We start from the raw sequence: 7,904 nt of genomic DNA on the forward strand, positions 1-7,904 counted from the left end.
TGGTTAATTTTTTTGGTTTCTTGATGGTTTTCTCAGCCAAGGAAGTGAATCATGCAAGTGTGATGGTTTTCTCAACAATAGTGAGCTAGTCCAAAGGCATAATTAGGGATCTGTTTGGTTTTTATCTTTCCACACATACAAATAGTTTTTTCTCTGAATCTCACATTTGAGTTCCCTCCCCACTGCCGGCCGCTGGAGCGGCAGATAGAGAGGAGGTGAGTCCACGGGCTCATCGGCAGAGCCTCGAGGGAAGGAAGCTTCATCCTAGCCGCCGCCACCGTGGTAGGGGAATGAATAGATCGGTTTTGCTTGCGTATATACCTAGGTCTAAACTATCTGTTAACAGCTTACATCCGAGGCCGAGATGAATGTACTCCTTCATGAATCTGATGCAGTTCGTGACAGATCCTCATGTAGTCATGTCCCGTGCTTCTTCTGCTGCTGTTGCCACTCGAGAATCGCCGAATGGAGTGCCCTGTTTGGGGTGAGATCGCAGTGTTTGAGCTTCAGGTTCGTCATTGGCGACGTGTCGTGTCCACTGTCGAGCCACGTTCTGATAGCTTCAGCTTCGTATGTGAACCCATCTGCTGCAATCTGAGGGTCATGCATCACCTCCTGTTCACCGTGCATCACACCAAAAGTTGGTAAGTTCAGATGCTTCTCTAGTCTCTACTACTAAGACATTAAATTAGGATGCAGTTTGTGAATCCTTACTAACCCGAGAGATTGCACAGACAAAGCCGGATGGTGTGTGTGTGTCATTGACGAAGCTGCAAAGGATGGCCGCCCAGCGTTCCGGGAGGCGGCCTTCATCAGTGGCTCAAGCTCTCCCCACACCCCCCCTATAAGATCTGGTTGGAGCTTCCCACTCAAGTTGGTGCATCTCAATCCAAGACGCGCAAGCTGGCCGGCCTGTTGGTATGGCCAGCTCCCTGCGGAATCGTCGATAATGGAATGCAGGTGCCCTTTCTCCATCGCTTTTTCTACGGTCACAACGATCTTTTGCGATGACCTTCCTGTCAGCAGGCGTAGGATGACAATGCCAAAGGAGTACACATCGCACTGTGGGGTGAGTTCCCCAGTGGTTAAGAACTTGGGATCCTTAGTGTTCTTTGTGGCCCTGGGATTTTTCGAAACCTGACAGATTCTCAACTTGCTCACAAAATTAGCGTCAAGAAGAATGTTGTCCGGCTTTAGATCACCATGAACAATGGGGAGAGGCTTGTGGGAGTGGATGAACGTCAAAGCCGACCATATCTCCCCAATAATCCTGGTGCGCACTTGCCATGTCAATGGTGGTGTGTTTTTCTTTTCCTTACAAGAGAGATGTTCCTCAAGGCTCCTATTTGGGAGGAACTCATACACCAGGCCAGAACCAGAAGCCTCTTGGCATGCTCCTATAAACATCATGATGTTAGGATGCCTCACTGTACTGAGAAAAGCAACCTGCAGTGACGATGCCATGATGATGTTACTACTTTTTTTGAATAAAAGCAAAAATACGATTCAGGAGAAGTCATCTCAATTACCTCTTGATGGAATTCTTGTTGTCTTTGAAGGCGTTGACAATGAAGCAACTTTATAGCTACAGTCGTGTTTCGGAGGAAACCCTTATAGACTCTTCCAGATCCACCTTCGCCAATCTTGAGTGATATATCAAAGCATTTGGTTGCTTCCTGCAGCTCAGATAGTGAGAACACCAAGGCTCCATGCTTATTCTTTTGCCGCAATTCTTTCGCCTCTGTTACTGCAGTATCTCTCTCATGTAGTGACTTGTCATACTTTGCTTGAATTTCTTGGATAAAGTGTTTGCTCTTTTCAAGCTCTTCTTCATGAAATTTTATGGCCGACTTCATATCAGATATATATTTGGCATTTATATCTGCCAGCTGTTGTATCATTGCCTGAATTTCCTCCTCCCGAATTGCATGTGCCTCCTCCACTTCTTTCTGCTTTCTCATCTCACGCAAAATCCCATGCTCTAGGTCTTTAACCTATAAGAGCAATCCACATTTAGTTATGAAGCTGCAGTTTGTAACTGGGAGCAATGAATCAATATCTTACCATTTCAAGAGCTGAGAGCAGATCTCTTTCAGCCCTTCTTCTTCTGTTAGTTTCGTCGGGCACATCCTTAATAAAGGATCAAGTCAGATTTTCTATACGATCTCATAACAGACAGCTGAGAGACATACTTCCATACTTACAATTATTTTTAGCTTGAGCATGTGTTCCTTTAAATCTTTTAGCTCATAATATAGTTCATCACGATGCTTCTTTGTTTCTTCAATCTCCACCCTCTGTCTCGTAATCTTCACATCCATGTCTAACCGCCGCCCCTTCTCGTTTTGGTACAGATTCTCCATCTCCCTGGCCTGCAATAATAGTTTGAATTTTATTCACGCACTTCTAAGTTGAATTATACTATTACCTCCGTTCGGAAATGAGTGACGTTGTTTTAGTTTTGAACTAAAGCAGCATCACTTATTTCCGAACGGAGGGAGTACTAAAGATTCCTGGAGCAAACTCTTACTTTTTGGAGTGCTGAAAGCAGATCCATTTCGAGTTTTAGGCATTTCTTAGTTTCCTCGCACGATTTTTCTGTAAAGAAGTCAGTAATCTCCTTTACATTATCCTTTCTAGCAGTCTCGATCTGAATGATATGCTGTTCCAGCATGAGCTTCTGCTTCTTTGAATCCTGTAGTTCATCATGTAACGTATAGCTTCTTCTTTTCATTTCGTCAATCTCCAGCCTCTGTATTGTAAGTATCTCCTCAATCTGTTTCCGCTGGTTCACCTCATGAAGATACGAATCTTCTGAAACGTTAGCCTGCAAGAACATTCTTGTCATACTATTTTTGGCTAAAAGAGAAACTAATTTGGCTGGTCTATAAAAGGGATGCTACTTTCATTACTTATGGATATGCAGCATGGACCTACGAAACAAAGCTTACTCTTTGAAGAGCTGAAAGCAGATCCTGTGTGGCTTTGTCACGTTTGTTAGATTCGTCATGTCCCTTCCACAGCTCAGCTACAGTGTACACCTCCTGATGTCCGAAATGTGTTTCTTCATCTACAAGTAGTGCTTCTTCCTGTATGATACCATGAGCAAGGAATTATAACATGAATTACTTTAGTAAATTAATGATCTAGCACAGATGACCATACCATATGACATTCGGGCACCAAGTGGATGCCATCAGATTCATAAGTTGGAGAGTGTTTCACTTGTCTTAGTTTGTGTGCATCACCAATAATCACAGGTAAAGTTGTGGCTCCAGAGATACCGACTGCATCATCTGTCCTGGATGAGATATAAGTGGTCTTTTCCCAATCTGGAGTTCATTATAACAAAAAAAATAGCTTGACTACCTTTAAAGGAGAAAAGGTAAACAGTATGACCAATATCATTTTCATTGAAGTGTATATGTGTGTCTAGTTCTTTCCATAAGTTCGGACTTTTGGTTGCGTTGGCTAATGCATGAAGTCTAACATGGTATCAGAGCCTAAGGTCTTGAGTTCAAATCCTGACTTTCGCAATTTATCCAAAAATTGCTGCTGCCCCCCTTTGTGTCCATGTATTGGCCTCTTGAGCCATACTTCTAAGTCTATTCGTGTTGTCTTCCCGCGTCACACGTGAGAGGGGGTGTTGAAGTGTATATGTGAATTGTCTAGCCCTTTCCATAAGTTCGGACTTTTGGTTGCGTTGGCTAGTGCATGAAGCTCTACAATTTTTGCTCTGTTCACATGAGGAAACATTTTCTCGACACATAGAACTAAAAATGGTTGTTTTGATCTGCTACCTCCACAATGTCCCATATCTTGTTGGTTAATTTCTATGGTGTAGACCCTTCTGAGCTTCAACAATTTTAACATACGTAAAGAATGTAGTTTATGAAAAATATACAAATTATGTTGTACTTTGTATTATTGCCAGTTCTATTGATTAAACATAGATCTCCGAGTTTATTCGTGAACCCTTTGGATTCTTTAAATGGTCAACTATGCAGCGAAAAAAAAGGCCAACTATGGAAACCACAAACCAAAATTTTGGTCCTTTTTCTTGTAATACGATAATATGATGTTGTAAGGATAAACCATCTATCGAGATTTAAAAATAATAATCCAGAACAACTGTTTTTGCAATTTGCAAGAATGGCATAGAGTAGTCACTACAAAGTATAAATATGTTTAGGATAGTCACCTCCAAACAAAAAATCCCAGTCACTCATTTGTGATTCAAACGATGAAGCTGAATTATATCCGTTTGAGCTTGCTTCTTCATTCTTCAGTGCCATTGATCTCATCTGGCTCGAAATTCTGCACACTGAAGATGGTGTTGTGCGCTGTACAGGTGACGGGGATATTGCAGGAAGATTTTCCTTGTAACTGCACAGGTATGGTTAGTGGTTTTTCAGTCATTTGCACGAGTTCTGTGAGAACACAATAAATTGGTCCCTAGGCTAATCTAGAAGATACTATCAATATGTAGAAGTATAAATACAAAAATCTGGATAACGTAGTAAAACTGCTGACACGGGATGGACCTTGCTCTACTTTAACCTGGTACATATCAGATGCCCATCACAGATAAACCATATCTTGCATGATGGAGCTGCTGTGTCCATCAGCTTGAGCGCTGTCTTGGACTTCGGTTTTTTCATTTCCCTATAGGTTGAGAACATTGTTAAATTGTGCATAAGTTTGGATTAATCAAAGAAACCATCCTGCCTTAGCCTGCTAACAGCATACTCATTTCACTACTTGTTAGGAAAAAAAGTTTGAAAATGCAGTCTCTACATTAAAAACACAGAGTAGTGTAATATATACAATTTGCAAATTACACTGAGTTGGATTGCAGTATATATCAATCTGAACAAAAGATATCTGAAAGAATGGACGTAACAGAGTTATCCGTTAACGTTAAGTTCCTTGAAGTGGTATCATAATTTAACTCATATATACCCTTTTCCATTACTTGCAGGCCGCTTCATCACTTAATTTTACTCGCATGCCAAATAAATAAATAAAGTTGTTGTGGTAAGGTGATTTTGTTTGTAAATTTGGTATCTATGTTGAAATACCGTGTCGTAAAAGGACCACATGTACTGAAAATACAGTTAGTCCCCCGTGCTGGTGCTGCCTGTTCTAGAAACAGAAATTGGCATGAGAAAAACAGTAGGCCCTTTTGGGGGAAATGCACTGGGCTGGGCAGGTGTGGTGTGTACTTTGAGTAGTGTTGGTCGGCAGCTGCTCCCATTACAAGCCTGGTGATGCCATGAATGGCAATGAGTTGTGCGAGTCCTTCCGCAACATCGTCCATCTCAATCACCACTTCATCACAATCAATCTGGCATAGTAGAGTGTGTTCCACGTTAGTCTTGAACTGAATTCGAGTGATGGACGTAGCCAGAGGTAGAAAGGTATTGACCGGTGACGGAAATTGAGTTGAACCTCTAGATCTTGTGTCGCGCGTTTCGCTGTCAGGGCATATCCATCCATGTTCTTCCCTGCTTTGTCCCGCTGTAAGTTTCTATGATTGCTGACCCCTTCTGGTCTCATGCTGCCATGATGAGCTTTTACCCCCACTGAAACATATCGGAAAAGATAACCCAAAATTCACCTGCTGATAATATGCAGGGAAGTGCCGGCTTACTTCTGTGGGTCGATCGTGTGGGGCTACGGACATGAGCTATCACAACCCTAGATCCATCCTTGGCCAGGTTCTTCATCGCCCACAGCAAGGTGCTCGTCCCTTCGTTGACATCGTCTGCTAACGCGACGAACACCGTGCCCTCTGCGCCAGGGGAGCTCTGCTGCTCGTCCCGCTCGTCGCCCGTCGATGAGCTGAGGCTGCACTGGGCGCTCCAAAACGTCTCGTCGTCGCCGTCGTCCCGCTCTATTGCCGCCTCCTTGGGCTCCGACGATGAGAGAGCCGTGTGAGAACTGTATGAGTACATAATTTTGGTTACTACTCGGTCAGTGCTCAGTATACTTAACGACTCCAGGTGGTCGCTGACTTTCTAAGGATAGAGCAAAAACATGTTGCCGTGTGGAGGTGGAGCCAGCCAGGTGGACTCAGCTAACCACCAAATGTTGGTCGCACCTCAATGGGTGGAGCTTCGATTTTTTTAAGATTCTTGTGATGCTACCAGGCTACCAGCAACAGCAACCATTGGCACGCCCCGAGCAAAACGACCTTGTCTTCTCTTCCAGCGGAGGAAATTGCACAAACCACAAATTGCTGATTTCAATTTTGCACATAATTTACTATCACCTCTGTTTCGAATTATAAGACGTTTGGGATATTTAATATGGACTACATAAAGATTAAAAATGAGTGAAACACACTAAAACACATCCATACGCATCCGATTTAATAAAGGAACTCGCAAGATCTTATAATTCGGAGTATTTTGCCTTTTTGCATAAAACATCACATATTGATGTAATCCGTTGCAGCTAGCTCCAATCCATCATATGACTATGTCGACACGATTTCTAATGGTCACATCATCTCGCCAGCTAAAACAATTAATATTGGTAGCTATAGTTGCTCACCCGCAAAAAAAAAAAGCTATAGTTGCTCATTCAATGTTTTGATTCAAAATACAATGTTTTAAAAAACTGAATCATATATGGACCCAGTGATGGCCCGGAAAATATTGGTAGCTTAGTTGGTTCATTCAGATTATTATTTTTACAAAATTCAATATTTTCTAGAAAATGCAAAAAAAAAGTAAATCATACCTTTATCTAGTACTGGTTTGGAATTATTTTTGGCACTTTTTGACCACTAGTTTCGGAAATCTTGTAGCTTTGGTTGGCCGACTAGTGTGGCATACTTTTTGTCACGTGCACAATTATAAGCGGGACCAATCCATTAGGCATTCAAACGATGAATTAGAGCTAGCGGTAACAAATTGCACCAATAAGTGTTGTTTTGACAAACCTGAAGTATTATTTTTAAAAATTGGCCACCATAGTTGATGGGTTGTGCAATTTCCTTCTTCCAGTGTGCGTTGTTGCGACAGGTAAACCCCACTGGTTGATCCGTGCACAACATTGAACGGCTAAACGACATCTTTCGATCTAAGCGAAATCCCGTGCTACCGTCGACCCACCAAAAGCCATTGGCCTCTAGAAAATCTAGCACGGCCACAACTTTAATTCCGAAAGGGCCTCTTTGATTCAAAATATTTCCAAGAAAATTAAAATAGTTTTAATCCTTAGGGATGTCTTCTACATGTTGTTCGACTGGCAGGATCTGCGGAAAAACACGTTTTCTCTTCTTTTTTCCGCGAGAGGCGCGGTCATGCCTCTCGGAAACGAAAAAAAAATATGTTTTCTCTTCTTTTTTTCTTCCGCGAGAGGCATGATTTTGCTTTCACGAGCGACATGGTTTTGCGTCCGCAAGAGGCACAGTCGTGCCTCTCGAAAACGAAAAAACGTGTTTTCTCTTTTTTGTTCTTCCGTGAGATGCACGGTTTTGCTTCCGCGTGAGGCATGGTTTTGCTTTCGTGAGAGGCCTCGGTCGTGTCTCTTGGAAACGGAAAAAATGTGTTATCTCTTTTTTCCTTCTTACGCGAGAGGCACAGTTTTGCTTCCACTTCTCCTTTTTATTCTTCCGCGAGAGGCACGGTTTTGCTTTCATGTGAGGCATGGTTTTGCTTCCATGAGAGGCCTTGGTCGTGCCTCGAGACGCACGGTTTTGCTTTCACGTGAAGCATGGTTTTGCTTCCATGAGAGGCCTCGGTCGTGCCTCTTGGAAATGGAAAATAAAAATGTGTTTTCTCTTTTTTTTCTTCTTCCACGGGTTTTCTTCCATGAGAGGCACGGTCGTGCCTCTCGGAAAAAAAACGTGTTTTCTCTTTTTTTATTTCACGAGAGACACAGTTTTGCTTCCG

The 7,904-nt window shown here is 42.5% G+C and overlaps 1 pseudogene; it reads right to left on the reverse strand.

The window, feature by feature from the left end:
- Positions 1 to 99: 99 nt before the first annotated feature.
- LOC109779300 (U-box domain-containing protein 33-like) lies at positions 100 to 5,788 on the reverse strand (annotated as a pseudogene).
- Positions 5,789 to 7,904: the final 2,116 nt, after the last annotated feature.

Source organism: Aegilops tauschii, chromosome 6 (assembly GCF_002575655.3).
Source record: "Aegilops tauschii subsp. strangulata cultivar AL8/78 chromosome 6, Aet v6.0, whole genome shotgun sequence".
In the NCBI taxonomy this organism is placed as follows: domain Eukaryota; kingdom Viridiplantae; phylum Streptophyta; class Magnoliopsida; order Poales; family Poaceae; genus Aegilops; species Aegilops tauschii.